This window comes from Vombatus ursinus, unplaced genomic scaffold, assembly GCF_900497805.2.
Source record: "Vombatus ursinus unplaced genomic scaffold, bare-nosed wombat genome assembly UNPS02014801.1, whole genome shotgun sequence".
Lineage (NCBI taxonomy): Eukaryota > Metazoa > Chordata > Mammalia > Diprotodontia > Vombatidae > Vombatus > Vombatus ursinus.
The window spans coordinates 18,107,727-18,124,289 of NW_020954579.1; the positions used below are offsets into that span (position 1 = coordinate 18,107,727).

The 16,563-nt window shown below is 44.6% G+C and overlaps 1 protein-coding gene across 2 annotated transcripts in view; it reads left to right on the top strand.

Annotated features, from left to right (window-relative positions):
* Positions 1-217: 217 nt before the first annotated feature.
* CDC42EP4 (CDC42 effector protein 4) overlaps positions 218-16,563 on the top strand; it is a 30,759-nt gene continuing 14,413 nt past the window's right edge. The window contains exon 1 of one of the 2 annotated variants that reach the window (XM_027873277.1): positions 218-416. The gene's annotated coding sequence lies outside the window, so the exon portion shown is untranslated. Of the gene's footprint in view, positions 417-1,670; positions 1,751-16,563 lie in introns of those variants that run through there. The other variant, XM_027873278.1, reaches the window with a different exon arrangement.

Here is a 16,563-nt window from a genome sequence, read left to right on the forward strand (position 1 = left end):
GTCTGGGGCCCAAGCCCTGGCTAGCTTCCCCACTAGACTCAGTGGCCGACTCACATGGAACTCAAAAAACTCAAGGCTTTTGGATTTTGAATGGAGGAGGCCTAAGCGTCTGGGCTGATGTTTCCTAACGCCATTGGTTGCGGCAGGCCGATTACATCACCCCGGAGAGCTTTGGGAGGGAGGAAAGCTGGGAGGGAGGAAACACTAAGAGAGAGAAAGACCGAGAGAGGAGTGTCAGAACAGCGCCTAGAGAGAGACACGGAGACTGAGAGAAAGAGAAAGAGAAAACTGGAACAAGGGTTAGGAATTGACATGGGCTCTCCAAATGCGAGGCGAGCTGAGTCCGTGGAAGGAAGAGCAGCCGTGAAGCTAGGAGAAACACAACAGCCCGAGCAGACTGGACTCTGGTGACCGAGGTAGGGGGAAGTGGGGCGCTCACCACTGCGGTGACCTGTTCCTACTGGGTACTGACAGTTGTCTGCACCTGGTGGAGGTGGTTTGCGGGGTTCGAACCCCGATGGGGAGGCAGAGGTCCCCAGGAGGCGATCCTGGGGTACACAGGCGCTGCCGGAAGCCGAGTACACACCCCCCACGCACCCCCCAGGGCCAGAGATGTGGATAGCCTAGGAAAAGCTCTGGATTGGTCGGGGAGTACTCTACCCCTCCCCCATTCCCACCTTTGCCAGCCAAGACCCTTTCTCTCGTGCCCATCAGAGATGCCAGGTTGGGGGCCGGCCAGCCTGCTCGTCCGACCTCAGCTCCAGGGGCTCCTTTCCTTCCCAGTCCCATGCGTGCGGGGAAGGGTTCTAGGAACTCCAATCGCCTTAGAAAGGGTAGGGTACAAGCAGACCGCTAAGCTTTGTTTTTATTTGTCTTTCAAAAGAGGAGGGGGTGTAAAAGGGGAAGAAGTTGGTTAATCCTGCCCGCCCTAGGTTGAGGACTCTGGAATTTTCTCTCCCCTAATTCAGCTGACCTATTGCCCCAAAGCCTCGTTGTAGATCGAGTCTTGCCCTGGGATAGGGGCTTGTACATAGGGTGGGGAAAGGAGGAGGCGTGAAAGACCTGGACCAGCGCCCGGCGCACAACCGACGATTTAGCTCAGAGAGGGGCGTGTAGGTGTTTGATACAGTTCTCCGTGAATAATACACGGAAATATTTCCCTGTAGTAACCCAGCCTTGTACGTACGTGTACACACACACACACACACACTCACACTCTGCAGCGCCACTACATGTCACCAGGCTGATTTTTTTAAAAAGGAGGACACGGGAAGGAAGCAGCAGCCGGGAAGGGAGCCCTGAATAGTGCGGATTATTCGCTGTCCTTCTCACCCCACCTCTTCCCACCCCCATCTGCTCCCTCTGAGGACCTTTTTTTGGGAAGGACAGTCCTCCAGCGTTCTCCCTTTGTCCCAGGTTTTGTGTGTGTACATGTGTTTTTTAGGGCCGAGGGTAAGAATTGGGGGGGCCCCATCAGCGCAACACGCTGATTGCAAAGTCCCTTAAAACCTAGGGAGGCCGAGGTGGCCGCGCCCGGGCGGGTGGAGAAGAAGGGAGCCAGGACGTTGCTGTAGCGGGTTAATGATTTAATCGTCCTTCGCTGAGCCTACTCCGAGACTCTGCCCGCCCCGCCCCCCCTCCTCTGGCACCGCCCCCGGCCTTGGAGCGCCCCCAACTGAGACATCAACTTGCCCCCTCTTTCTTAGCTTCTCTTTTTACGCCGCCTTCTTCGGGATTCGGGTCTCCCGGGGTGAGTCGCAAGGGTACCTGGGCTGGGCTGATTTTGGAGAGGGAGGTCTAAAGGGAGACCTGCTTGTGTGTGAGTCACTGAGCCTCCCTTAGTGTGTGTGAGTCACCCAGTCTGCCTTCGGGTGTGCGTGTGCGCGCGTGTGTGTATTTCAGTCAATGAGCCTGAGTGTGTGAATTTCAATCACTGAGACTGAGTATGTATATTTCTTTCGCTGGACCAGCTTCAGTGTGTGTACATTTCGGTCACTCAGCCCCTCCTTAGTGTGTGTGTGTTTCAGTCACTGAGCCAGCTTGACTATATGTATTTGTTGGGTGGGTGAATGCTCGGTGATTCAAACCAGGTTTGTGGTATTTCCCTTGAATGGGGCACGTTGGCCCTGATTTTTAAAAGTTTTCTTTTTCCCTAAGTGACGAAGGAGGGAAAATGAAGCACTTTTCTTCCTTTCCTCTCACTCTTCCTCTCTCCATTCTGCTTCCTCGCCCCCATCTCCGTCCTCTCTTGCTTGTTACCTAGGTAGCAGTGGACATTTGGGTCGGGGAGAAGGGGGCAGTTCATATGTCTAGGCTCCACTGGAGTCCCTTTACTCCCTCTGGATAAGGGAATTCAGATGTTGGGGTGCTAGGGAGAAATACACTGCTTCCCATCTGTCTACAGCTAATGGGGTCTGGGAGAGGTTTTTCCAATTAGGAGTCTGGGAAGTGAACAATGAGGGGCCCAGTTACAGGAGTTAGAGTTATAGAGTCTGGGTTTCTAATAACTTCCCTTCTAATCTTCCCTTCCCCCACCTCCATCACCAATTCTCTGAAACTGCATCTGGGTGGAATGGAGGAAGGTACCCTCCCTGTTTTCTGACTGGGGACACCAGGAGAATGAACTGAAACTGGAGAGAACAAAGGGGACAGGATACAAAGAAAGGACTGACTAATACCCTCCAAGAAATCCTCGGTTTTCTTATTGCCTTGTCTATAGATTTGCAGGCTATGGCTGATTTTCCAAGGTTCCCTCCTGACCTGCCTTGCTTGTCTGAACTGTTCCATGTGACTGTAGCATTACCAGATTATGTTTTTGTGCTTTAGTTGTTTTTTTTTTATCTTATCTTCTGAACTTGAACCTTGTCTCTCCACACTTGCCTGAAGGCTAGCTGTTCCTTCATTCAGGAGATTGGGGTGCTCTGTACTTGAGTTTAAGGAGATACCTGAGTAGATATCCTGGGCTCTATCTTCCCTAGGTGATAACGGGCAAAATCTTCCCTGAAGCTTTCAGGGATAGGGAACTTAACTTTCAGGGTAAGGGACTAGCAACAAAGGGGAGGCTGCATTGAGGTGTTTTGTTCTAAGTCTCAAATCTTTTATTTTTTTTTTTGTTAAGCATCCCCATGTTTTTTTTTGTTAAGCATCCCCTTGGCATCTGATTTGATTGGGAGGTCTCTCTCTAACTATTGATTTGATCACCCAGGTTCCTTGAGCTTAACTTGAATCTCTACTTTGGAGAAATTACTTATCTTTTGTTCTTCCTTCTTTTTTTTTTTTCTCTCCACCTCTTCCCTGATAAAATTCCCTGGGATTTTTTGCTTACTCCTCAGGAATAAGAACCTTTTACTATACCCACACTGCACATTACTCTGTTATGGGTGACAGTGTTTGCACCAATCTGGCTAGTTCATACCTAGACCAAGCCAAGTCCCCAATGATATTTTCTTCAACTCAGCATCCTAATCTGTAAAATGAGGCTAACCTCTTTGGAAAAGAAATTTTACTCAACAGTAGACATACAAATTAAAACACCTCTGAGATATTCTACCTTACACCCATCAGACTGGCAGAGATTATAAAAAGGGAAAATGGCAATTGTTTGACGGATTCTAGGAGGGACAGGCACACTTAACACAATGTGAATGGAGCTATGAATGTTCCAACCATTCTGGAAAGCAATTGGAAACTATACTCAGAAAGTCTCTAAACTGTATATACACTTTGACCCTGTCAATAGCACCATTAGGCTATATTCCAAAGAGATGAAAGACAGGGAAAGGACCCATGTGTGCAAATATATGTAGAGCCATTGGAAAGGAAAATTACAGTGAAAGACTTTAGAACTATGATCAATGCAATGACTACCCCCAGAAAACTTTGATGAATTATGCTCACCTCTTAAGACAGAGGTGCTGGACCTTTGGGGCAGAATGAAACATTTTTTTTCCCAGACATAGCCAGTATATGGATTTGGATTTTGACAATAAAGACAAGAGTGTTCATAAATCACGAAGAAGTAAACAAGAAAGAAGGAAGAGGTTCAGGAGGGGATACAAATAGGGAACTGTTGAGACTACCATGTTAAATTGGAGATAGAAAAAAAAGCTATCCATAGTTGGAGAAGGCATCTTGTACACATAATCTTTGTATTATAACACCTTCCCTCCAGTGCCTCCAACTTTACTCTGTACACAGTAGGTGCTCATTTGATTATCACAGAGCTAGGTGATCTTGAAGTATATTTTCAAGCATTTGCTATGTGCCTCTTGGGAGCTTTTAAAATGCACAAGGATCACTCAAGAGCATGCATTCTTTTCAGGGATACTGCATGCACAGGGGTAATTACATACAAAATATATAAGTACAAGAATATTTGGGGGTTTTTTTTGGAGGGGGGAAGTTTGGGAAGAGTCAAGAAGGGCCTTGTGTACAGGGTGATATCAAGCTGAGCTTTGTAGGAAATTAGAATAAAGCTGGAAAGGTAGGTTGGATCCTGGTGGGGAAGGGCCTTCAATGCCAGAGGGATTTGTATTTGACCTTAGACTTGTGCTTTTAGGAAGATCACGTTGGCAATGGTGTGGTGGATAGATTGGAGAATAGAAAAACTGGAGGAAGGAAGAACCTTTAGTAGTCTCTTGGAATTGTCCGTGTTACAGGTGATAAGCACTAGAACTTGAGTCGTGACCAAGGGAGTGGAAAGAAGAGGATGGACAGGAGAGATATTGTGAAGGTAGAATTGACAAGACTTGGCAACAGGTGGGGTATGTTGGATGAGGAAGGGAGAGTTGGGAGTCAAGAATGACTTAGAGCTTTCTAATTGGGGTGACTAGAGAGTTGTACAGCAGAAATAGGAAAGTTTTTTGTTTTGTTTTGTTTTTTTGGTGAGGCAGTTGGGATTAAGTGACTTGACCAAAGTCACACAGCTAAGCTAGTGAGTGTTATGTGTCTGAGGCCAGATTTGAACTCAGGTCCTCCTGATTCCAGGGCTGGTGCTCTATCCACTGTGCCACCTAGCTGCCTCTAAGAAATAGGAAAGTCTTAAGGAAGGATGTGTATGGGGGTGTTTTGTCCATGTTGAGTTTGAGATGCCTATAGGTCATCCAGTTTGGAATGTCTAATAGGCAGTTGGTGATTTAGGGTTGAAGTTTAGGAGGGAAACCAGGGCTGATCTTGGAAAGTTTTCTCCATATCACCCATGGGAGTTGATAAGGTCACCTAGAGATAGTATAGAGAAGTATAAAGTATATATAGTATAAAAAAGGGAGAAGGCCTTGGGGTAAACCCACTGTATTGGGGGGAGGGGAGGGTTACAGTTATAGATACTTTCCAGGTAGGAGGTGGGAAGATCAAGAACTCTTCAGTCAGTCAATAAACATTTACTAAGTACCTACTGTGTACCAGGCATTGTGTTAGGGTTACAGAGAAAGGCAAAATACAATCTGCTATCAAGGAATTCACAGTCTACTGCTGGTATGGAGGGGCGATAACATGAAAACATGCATGTACAAACAAAATATGGACAGGATAAATTGGAAATAATCAAGGAAAGGCACTAGCATTAAGGGGGAATCAGGAAAAGCTTCTTGTAGAAGATGGGATTATAGCTGGGATTTGAAGGAAGCCTGGGAAGCTAGAAGGCAGAAATGAGGCAGGAGAGTTTTCAGGGCATGGGGGACAGGGAATAAAAGTGCCAGGAGTCCAGAGATGCAGTGTCTTGTTCAAAAAACAGAAAGGAGGCCAGAGTCATTGGGTTGCAGAGTAGTGGGGGTGACTAAGGTTAAGCAGCCTAGTGAGTAAGCCTCAGGGAACCAAAAAGCAACTGCAGTTTTCCCCAATTCTCTAGTGCCCAGAGAATTAACAGAATCGGGCATACACTTCCAGATAGGGCGTCTATCCTTGTCCTCTATGCTGCAGAAGGTGTATCCAGGTCCATGGCCTCGAACTGACCCAGTGGACCAAGAGCCTGAGAGCGTCAGGTGGAGTGTGAGACAACCTCGTAACTGTCTGCACATCCAAACCTTGGTGCTTGGAGAGTGACCCTAACTGCAGAGCAACAAAGGAGAAGAAGGCTTACATACTTCCAGTCTTGGCTGGAGAAGAACTTGGGGTTAAGCAGTTTCCCTGTAAGGGCCACCAAAGTGATGCAGTTTAGGGGTTCAGGGGTGCTGGGACCCCAATATCACAACGCGGGTCCTGCCCGGAAGAATTTGACCCAAGCCTTCTTTCAGCCAAAGACAAGGTTTATTAGAACATCTGTCATATTGGGCAAACTCTTAAGGAGGCTGAACATTAGTAAGCTATTAGCTAGATTATAAGAATCTAGAGCAGTGGCTAGATTTTAAGAATTTAAGCATCTTAATGGAGACAAGATGGATCTTATATACAGAAAGACTAGGGGAGGGATCTAGGAGTGACCAAGTAGTCAATGAGGTAATAGAACTCCAGGGGTGGCCAAGGGAGAATGGAACCTAGATAGGATTAAGGGTGGGAAGTGGCCTGGGGCCGTAGGAAGGTATGGAATTATAGCCTCAGGAGAACACTAGAGATTTGGCCATGAGGGAAAGTCCAGGGTTTTTCCTTTTTGGGGTCTAGATCCCCTCCCCATCAGGTGTACTTATAATTGAGGGTTACAGTTACAGATATTTCCCTGGTGAAAGGTGGGATGAAAAGTTCAAGGTCACCGGTTCAGATGAATCAAATCCACAAGCCCAGCAAATATTTATTAAATTCATGCTTTGCTCCTGGCCCTGCCTGAGTTTGCTTTAGGATTGCTTTTCTTTGTTTTGCATATGTAGGATTTAGGATTTAGAACTCAAGGGCACGTATATCTAGTCTCCCCTCCTTCCTTTTTCTGATAAGGAAAATGAGACCCAGAGAGAAGAAGCCAAAGGACCCAGCCAGAGCTACCGAGCTGGTATGTGGGAGGGCTAGCATTCAAACCATGACCCTTTGACTTCCAAACAAGTTCTGGAAAAGGGAAAGTCTGTGCTGAAGGTGTGGTTTTTTGATGGGAGATTGGGAAAGGTGGTGTGGGCAGATGGTGGCCTTCTTTTGTTGAGAAATGGCCTCGTTTTTTTCCCCCTTCCATTTCTGGAAGGACTTGGTGAAACTTTCTTCAGGGGTGGGTGGCGGAACCTTTGTCACCCAAGGAATGAAGCCTGGAGAGATGCCAGAGATAAAGCTTGGGGTGGGGAAAGGGCGGGAAGTTGAGCAACTCAGCCTTGAAGGCTTAGAGAGATGACCTCCTACAGCTTGGATTCCTTGACCTGTGGACTGGAGGGTTCTGCTGTGGGCCCCAAGGAATTTAAGAATCAGGAAGGCTTTCTTGAGTCACTGAATCCAGGATTGTAGAGCTGGGAGTTCTCAACTCGGTTTGCTGGAGTGGAATGCCAGGAAGGGTTTGGATGGATGGTTCCACATAAGTTGTTTTTCTGCAGCCTCTTTGTAAGCAAAACTTCATTCTCATTGTCCTTATATTAAAAAGTCCATGCTTTAAGCCCCAGCTTAAACTATGTCCATGTGCCCTAAGTTAGCTGTGAACTTGCATTATTCTTGGGGGGACGCTTTGGACTACCTTCTCAATAGCATTCGTTGACTTCTGGGAGTACAGCATGAAGAGGAATAAATTACCTTGTATTTAGGCTGTATCTAGTATGTGCATAGTTATTGCATGTTGTCCATCTCCACTCTCCCCCGGTTAGAATGGGAGCTCCTTGAGGGCAGAGGCTGTTTTTGGCTTTTCTTTGGATCCCTAGGGCTTATCACAGGGCCTGCCACATAGTAGGAACTTAAGAAATACTAGCCATGTGATGTGACCATGGACTGTGGCCTCGAGGCCACAGGTTCCCCACCCCTGCCCTAGACAAGTATGGCTTCTCTCATTCTGTTTCTTTATTTGTAAAATGGGGAAAAAAATAACATCTACCTCGCAGGGTTGTGAGGATCAAACAAAGTAACCTATGTGGGGTGCTTTGTGAATTCTTAAAGTGCTATATAAATGCTATCTATTTTCATTATCATCATCATCAACAAATAATTATTGTTATTATTAATTGTTCTCTCCTTCTGTCATCCTACTGTATTGACGACTGATATCTGAAACTTTTCTTCTGAGGAACAAGAATATTGGTAATCTCTTCCTTTCCTCCTTTTTTTTATTTTTAAACCTTCTAAGAGGGGGAGAGATTTCCATTTTTCAGTAGAAGTCTGCTTGGCCTCCCTAGTCCCTAGAAATGAAAGGGAGACACCACATCACGGAGCCTTTCCAAATAAGATCATAGATTCAGAGCTGAAAGAAAACTTAGGTTATCTGGTCCAACTCCTTGATTTTACAGATGGGGAAACTGAGTCTCCAAGGGGTGATACAACTTGTCCCACGGTCACACAGGGATTAAGTGGCAGGGCCAGAATTCAAACCCAGATCTGTGTTAAAATTATGTGTGTATGTGCTATGCTCTTACCAAACCATAAGCTCCCCATTCCAACTTTAGATGACTCTAATCGTTAGGAAGTTTTTCCCCCACCTCCATCAAGTATACATTTGATTCTTTGCAATCAGGGTAGCTTGTTCCTAGTTGAATTCTCTGGGATCTAACCCTTCTTCCACATTATAGCAACTTGCGGGTTACTATAAAGGATTTCCTAAGCCTTCTCTTGTCTAGACTAACTGGGCCCCATTCCTTCAAGCCATCCTTGTATGTCACGGTTTCTAGTACCCCCTAATCCTAGACACTTTCCTCTGCCACATCTTGCTAATGCTCTTCTAAAAACGTCTCTGTAGTTGAAATTTTGTCTCAAACACCTACTAGCTGTGTGACCTAGCACTTAGCATACTATCTGGTATATGGTAGGTGCTTACTAAATGCTTATTACCTGACTGACTCACTCTGCGAATATCACTTAATTTCTCCAAGCCTCAGTTTCCTCATCTGGAAAGTGGTGATAATAAAGGGTTTTTTGTTTTGTTTTGTTTTGTTTTTTGAGGATCAAATGAGATATCAAATAAGCAATCTGCCAGCTTTAAAGTGATATGTAAATGCTAGATTTTGTTGTTACATTTTAAATGCATAAAATAAATTGCATAGGATTACAAAGGGGGAGAAATGTCTCTCAAAACTGAGCATAGTATTTCCCAGGTCTTTCTAAAGAATGGTACAGAAAAACTATCACCTCCCTCATTCTGAACTCTTTATATTAATTTAGCCTATGAGAGGATTTGATTAAAAAAAAAGTCACACTATTGACTCATGTTGAGTTTATAACCTCTAGATCTTTTTTTTTTTTACTATGAATTCTTTTTCAACCTCCTCCAATCCTTTTTCTGGAGCAGGTGTTATTTTTTTTAAATCCAAGCATAGACTTGAAATTTAATAGAAATAGATCTAATTTTATTAGATTCAGCCCATCATCTTAGTGGGTCTAGATTTTTTTGTTTTTTGGATAACGATCCTATGATCTAATCTGTTTGCCGCTCCAAGCTTTGTGTCATGCCTAAATATGATTGACTTGCTTTCAGGTCATTCATGAAAATATTGAATAGGACATGGCCAAGGACACAGCTTTCCTCTAATGCAGGGGTTTCTTAATCTTTTTTGCATGTCATAGATCCTTTCTGCAGTCCAGTGAAACCTATGCTCCCCCTTCTCAGAAGACTGTTTTTTAAAGCACAAAATAGGAAACCAATTACTTCAAAATAGTTGTCAGAGTATTTAAAAACAAGTTTATAGTGCGTAGATTAAGAGCCCCTGCTATAGATGGACATCATACCTTCATTCAGCCCTCTTGGTCATGATGTTCTAGGAAAACTAATTCATTTAATACCGCCTACAGGAACGAACTTGTTCTTCTGTCATTCCAGTGGCATTTTTAAAAGCCAGTAATTAAGAGCTCAGTAGATCTGTTTGGAAACATCTTCAGCTACGGGACTTAACCTCCTGCTGCCCTGGTCCTGAACAGGCTGGATTGAGCCCTGTATTGGTATCTGTGCTATGTGAATCCTTCAGCCATCTACTTTCCCCCTCTTGAACAGTGGACAATTTGTACTCGTCCTGGGAGGGGGTCAGCAGCTGGGTTACTTCTAAAGATTTCAGCCATGTGAGCATGGACACAAACAAAGCTTAGTGGTTTATCCATCTATGATCTTAGAGGTCAGGTCATATCCTTTCTCTTTCATTCTGAAGGTAAATCTTTCCCTTAGTACTGGACTTTCTTGCCGCAGCCCAGGGACACAGCTTCTCCAGCAGGGTGGTACTGTGCCATTCTACATGCCTAGTTGCCCTACTACTGTTTTGTGTTGTTTTGTTTTTTTCCCACTAGGATGGGCTCCTTCTCTCTGGGTATCTCTGTGACTTCAACCTCCAGCCCCACTCCTACCCTTACCCCGAGCCATAAGCCTTCATTCTAGGATAGGAAGTATTTCTTTCTCTTCTCTCTCTTCCTTCTAAACTCTTTATCTCCCATTATTTTCCCAGTCTATTGAATTGCCATACTGGAAGTCTGACGAGTTGAAAGTCTCCTTGGATCCAAGGCCAACACACCCCATTCTGCATTCATAGAATCTTAGAGTCAGAAATTATTTCAGCCAGCAATGTAGTCCAACTTTTTTCTCCAAGAGGAAATCTTTGACAAGTGCTTAGCTAGTATCTGCTTGAATACTTCCAATCCTAGGACTCCTACCTCCAGAGGCAGCCCATTCTTTTGTTGATGTGAAAGGAAGTCTTTCTCTCCTCCTACCCTTACCTTTTCCTGACCTGCTTTACAGAGAGGTGCTAAGTGGTCCAGGAAATAAACTAGAATTCTCAGCTATTTGGAAATAAACTAGATTCTCAGCTCTTTGGTGCTATTGTTATCTGGGATCTCCAAAAGGTAGGCTCCAGAAGAGCCTCCTTTATCTGAGAGTCTGACCATGTCAGCCCACCCCTCCCTTGAACCTTTCGTGGTGTTCTATGGCCAGAGGATAACATACAAACTCTCCATGTTGGAATTTAAAGCCCTTCACAATATGGCACCAGCCTGACTTTGCAGGCTTATTTCACATTACTTACCTTTATGCTCTCTACATTGTAGACAGATAGTAAATGGGCAGCTCTCAGGCCAAAACTAGGACTGTTTTATTCTTGTTTGCCTATGTGCTGTGCTCAACTGTATTCTCTTAAACTTGGTATTCCATTTGCTACCTCTGCATTTGCTTGTTTTTGTTTTGGAGAGGTAATGGAGTTAAGTGACTTGCCCAGGATTACATAGCTAGTAAGTGTCTGAGGTCAAATTTGAACTCAGGTCCTCCTGACCCCAGGGCACATGCTCTATCCACTGAGCCACCTACTTGCTCCTCTACCTCTGCATTTGCACAGCCTCTCCCCTCATCCTAGAATGTACTCCATCTTTACCTTTACTTCTTAGAATCCCTACACACCTTGAAGCCTCAGATTAAACACCATTGTCAACAGGAAGCCTAGGGGTTTTTTTAATGCATTTTGCCTCCTCAAAATATTTATCTTTTTACATGTTGTATCCCCTCAGTATAATATAAATTCTGTGGAGGCAGAGACTCATTCATTTTGTCTTTCTATTCCCAGCACCTGATATAGTGCTTTGCACATGGTAGGGCTTTAAAAAAAATGCTCATTGTATTGGAGAATTATCTCTGAGATGTCCTATCTCCGCTTAGGAAGCTTCAGTGATTCAAACGGTACCCAAGAAAATAGTTTTGGGGACCTGTAATATTTCTAGTGTGACATTTCAGCTCATACTCTTTCTTGGACTATCTTTGGCTTATATCCCCCTGTACCACATTGGATGATCCCAGACTGGGCAGTGGGGCAAACACCTTGAGATAAATTCCACCATTTGCACTTTCTTGAAATGAGACAAGAACCTCCATTGAGATTTTGTTCCAGCCCTAGGGTAGCTATGACAGGATTAGTCATTTCTCTGGGCTCCCAAAAGTCATGTCAGTATGAACAAAAACTCCACTACCACTTAACATTTTTTGTGTCATGGACCCCTTTGGTAGTTTGGTGAAGCCTATGGATGCCTTGTCATTCAGTCAACAAGCATTTATTAAGGGCCTGCTGTATGCCAGTACTGTTCTAAGCACCAGAGGGACAAAGAAAGGCAAAAGACATACCTGCCCTCCAGGTGCTTATAATCTATATACAAACAAAATCCAGACAGGATAAGCTGGAAATAACCAACATTTTAGAATGTTTTTAAACACAAAAATAAAATAGGATTGTGAAGACAGACACACTTAGCAAAATATTAAAAAAAAAAAAAGCTGTGGACTCTCTTCTTCCTCTCTTCCCCCTCAGGTTACAACTCCCTGCTCAAATCCTACCAAGTTGGAAAGATCTCAAGTACAGGCCCAGCAAGAGTCCAAATGTCATCTGAGGGAACTATAGCTAAATTCAGAGTGGCTCATCACTAGGTCATTAATTATTTTTGGCTATAGCAACTCATAGAGGAATTATGATCTGTATCAGTGAAGGTAGTACCTACCTCCTTGAAATCTTTGATTCTTGAAAGTATTGAAGAAGACACAATAATGATTGAAGGTTGTGTCTCCTGAGGTTGGGGGAAGCTAATCTAGCATCTTCCCATGAGAAGACCCTAGAAATGATCTCTCTCCCTTGGAACTGTATGATCTAGTCCAAGCTCCCTCCCTTCCTCTTCCCCCAATCTCCTTTTTTTTTTTTTTTTTTTTTTGGTGCAGCAATTGGGGTTAAGTGACTTGCCCATAGTCACACAGCTAGTAAATGTTATGTGTCTGAGCCTGGATTTGAACTCAGGTCATCCTGACTCCAGGGCCAGTGCTCTATCCACTTTGCCACCTAGCTGCCCCTTCTCCCAATCTCCTTAAGTGAGACTGTGAGAGAGCCACAGAACAGGTTGGCCCTTTGAAATACAGACCTGGGTCACACTATCATGATGCTTATTTCAGAGCTGGGCAGCACCTGGGGATTCACCAGCCAGATCTGAAGTGGGATACTCTGGTGTCTGCAGGGGGATCTTGAATATCTGTATGACTAAGTGAGCCATGAACCCTGGTCTTCCAAGAAATGGTGTGCTTGGCCCAAAATAAAGCTGGTGGATCCGATTTCAACTGTGTGTTTTCCCTGAGTTTCTGGGTAGTTGGAGGAGGGGGTGCTGATTGGAACAGGAAGAGAGTTCCCAGACCATCCTCGTGTTGCGGTGAGCCAGGCCCAGTGCTGAATCTCTCTTGTCTCCCCCTTTCCCTCTCTCCATGTAAGTAAAAGCCTAACCCGTTGTGTCATTTGGGAGATACAAGTGGGTGGAGATGACTTCAGGAAGAGACGTATAAACAAACAAAGTTGCCAGATGTCATTGAGTCACTGGTGTTCATCACCCTGATTCCTAAACAGTTTCCTGTCACCCCCACACCACTTCTCTGTGCTCACTCTTTCTTCCCCTTCCCCTGGATCATTGAATGCCCTCCAAAGCCAGGACTCTCTGGGAGCTCTAACTTACTCCCCCAGCAGGTTGGTCCATTCCAAACTCTGGTTTTTATTTTATTTTAACTTTTAACTGTTCCCTTTCCTAAATTGAGAATTCCAGGGGCTCAGAAGGTTCTAACCATGGAGGAAGATGAGAATAGTGGTGTCAAAGGAAGGAGATGAACAGGGAGGCTGTCATTAGCTTTGAGAGGAGGGAAGATTCTTAACAGTGGTGGCCCTTTCGGGGGGCCATGGGAATATACCTAGTGGTCGGCCCTGTAGGATAACCCCTACTTTCCCTGGGAATGACAATGACCTGGACCCCCGGATGCCTATGTAGGGATTTTTCCAGCCCGCTTTAGGGAGGGGTTGGTTCCAGGATGATTTTAACCAGAGAAGCTGTTTGAAGCCACCCCCATAGTGACAAGGGGGAAAAACCCCCAAACTTTGGAGTCATAGGGCATTTTCCCCAGCTCAGCTGAACTCCACTGGCTTTTCTAAAAAAAAAAAAAAAAAACCAGAGAAGCAAAATGAAAGCAGAAGTGGTAGAGACATTGTAGCATTATCTCTCCCCTCCTCTCCAGCTCTCTCCTGTTCTCCTGTCCAGAGCTGAACCTTCAACTGCTTGCTTTTCCTCAGTAGAGGTGTCTCTGGAACATGTGAGGGGCTACTTAACTTCCATTAAAAGTGTTCAGTGAAACTCAGGACCTTTGCTCTGTTTTTTTCTGCCTGGAAGGAGACATCCACAGCGCTTCCAGCCGATGACTTAGAGGCATCGGATGTTTCCATGGGAACCTGGCTCTTCCAGCTGCAGCTGAAGGGGGTTAGAAACTCTGGCCAGGCCAGCTGGGAGGGAATGGCTGCTACTTTGGGAAGGATCTAGCACTTTCCCGTGAGAAGATCCTAGAACTGGAAAAGCCATTTGGAACTGTTTAATCTAGTACAGGCTTTTTCCCTTTCCTTTCCCCCTTAGATCCACTTAATTAGAACTTATGGCAATTTGAAAAGTTTGCCCAAACTGACCCTCAGGTTGTTCAGTGGAGGGAAAAAGTGATCCCTTTAAGGGATAAGATAAAGAGAAAGGAGGGAAAGAAGAAAAGGAAGAAAATAAGCATTTATTAAGTTCCTACTGTGTCTGAGCACTTTACAAATATTATCTCATTTGATCCTCAAAACAACCTTAAGAGGTAGGTGTTATTATGACGACCATTTTACAGTTGAGGAAACTGAGGCTAAAAGAGGTTAAGTGAACTGGCCCTGAGTGTTACAGCTAGTAAGGGAGGTTGGATTATCTGGTCCGGGAAGCTTTGCTATAAAGGAAGAAGTAGGACAGTCAGTGGCAGGTCGGGGACCTCCTTAAGAACTAGAAAGTGATCCTATTCTGTGGTCCTGTCCTTGAGCTGCAGGTGGGTCAATGGAATGACCGGTAGTATGGTAGAAAAGTTCTCTGGACTGGCAGTATGAAGGACCTGGGTTTGAATCCCAGCCCGGGCACTTATTTTGTAACCCAAGCAGGTCAGTTCACTGCTGTTGTTCAGTCCTTTCAGTGGCATCTGACTCTTCGTGACTCCATTTGGGGTTTTCTTGGCAAACGTACCTGGAGTGGTTTGCCATTTCCTTCTCCAGCTTATTTTACAGATGAGGAAACTAAGGCAAACAGGGTAAAGTGACTTGCCAGGGTCACACGGCAAGGAAGTGTCTGAGGCTAGATTTGAACTCATAAAGATGAGTCTTCTTGACTTCAGGCCCGACCCTCTAACCCCTCAGCTGCCCACAATCAGCCTCAGTTTTCTTATCTCTTAATTGGTCAGTAGTAACATTTTGTAAACATCTACCTCACAGAGTCCTTGTGAGGAAAATCCTTTGTAAATCTTAAAGCAAGGCTTCTTAACCTGGGCTCCATGAACTTAAAAAAAACTTGATGACTATATTTCAGTAGAATTGGTTTTCTTTGTACTCCTATGTTTCTTATTTATGTATTTAAGAACCTTCTGAGAAGTCCATAGGCTTTCACCAGATTGAGAGAGGGGTCTGGGACACAGCATTAAATAAATGTGGCACAGCAATTGGAGATTGTTTTGTACAACCCCCACATTTAACAGGTGAGACAACTGAGGTCCAGAGAGGAAGTCATTTGTCCCAGTTGTTGTTGCTGTTTCTATCTCTGCTTTAGGGAAACAACCGCCTTCTCCCACCCGGGAACTGCAAGGGAGCAGAGTGTCCTCAGCTGGTCCTTCTTAGAGTAAGCAATGGAATCCTAGAACGGCATCCTAAGGGAGAGGCTACGTGATTCAGCTATGGATTGTAGGCGGTCTCTCTGGCATGATCATTACTGCTTAAACTCCTTTTTTTGATAACTAGGATTAATAACTTGATATTCTCCTGGATTTTATAGAAGGAGAAGATACCAGATGCCTAAGCATCCAGCAAGTTGGACACAGGATTCCTGTAAGAGGTGGGAGGTTGGACTTTCAGGCTTCTAAGGTGCCTTCCAACTCTCAAATTCTTTTTAAGACACAGGAAACGAGCAGATCTCCTTTGGGGTGGTTGGAGTATTAGTTTCTCTTGTTTAGTTTGGTAGGTGGAATCAGGATGCAGCTGTTGGGCCTGGCCTTTTTTTTTTTTTTTTTTTGATGGGAGACACCTAAGCTCCCTTCTTTTCTGGACAGGAAAGTTGTAGATCATAAAATCTTAGAGCTAGCTCTTAACAAAGCTAGTCCAACCACCTTCGTGTTATTTTTAAAAATTAAACATTATATTGAACGTTGATACAACCACCAAAGTTTATTTAGTGACCATTTACAGTTAATTGATTTCAATGAATAAAATGTCATAATTTTTTTCCATGTCTCTTATTACCCACAATCCACCTTTCTATCATCCCACCCCACTTGTAGAAGGGCTCTCTTTTTAAAAAAATGTGTATAGCTAGGCAAACACACACACACACACACACACACCCCACCACCACCAACAACAACAACAATAACAACACATTGGTCACAATGTCTGAGAATGCAAGTCTAGTCTGGTACCTCTCTCCTCTCTCTGCCAGGGGGTAGAAGATATGTTTCATCCTCAGTCTTCTGAAGTTATGTTTGGTGCCTAC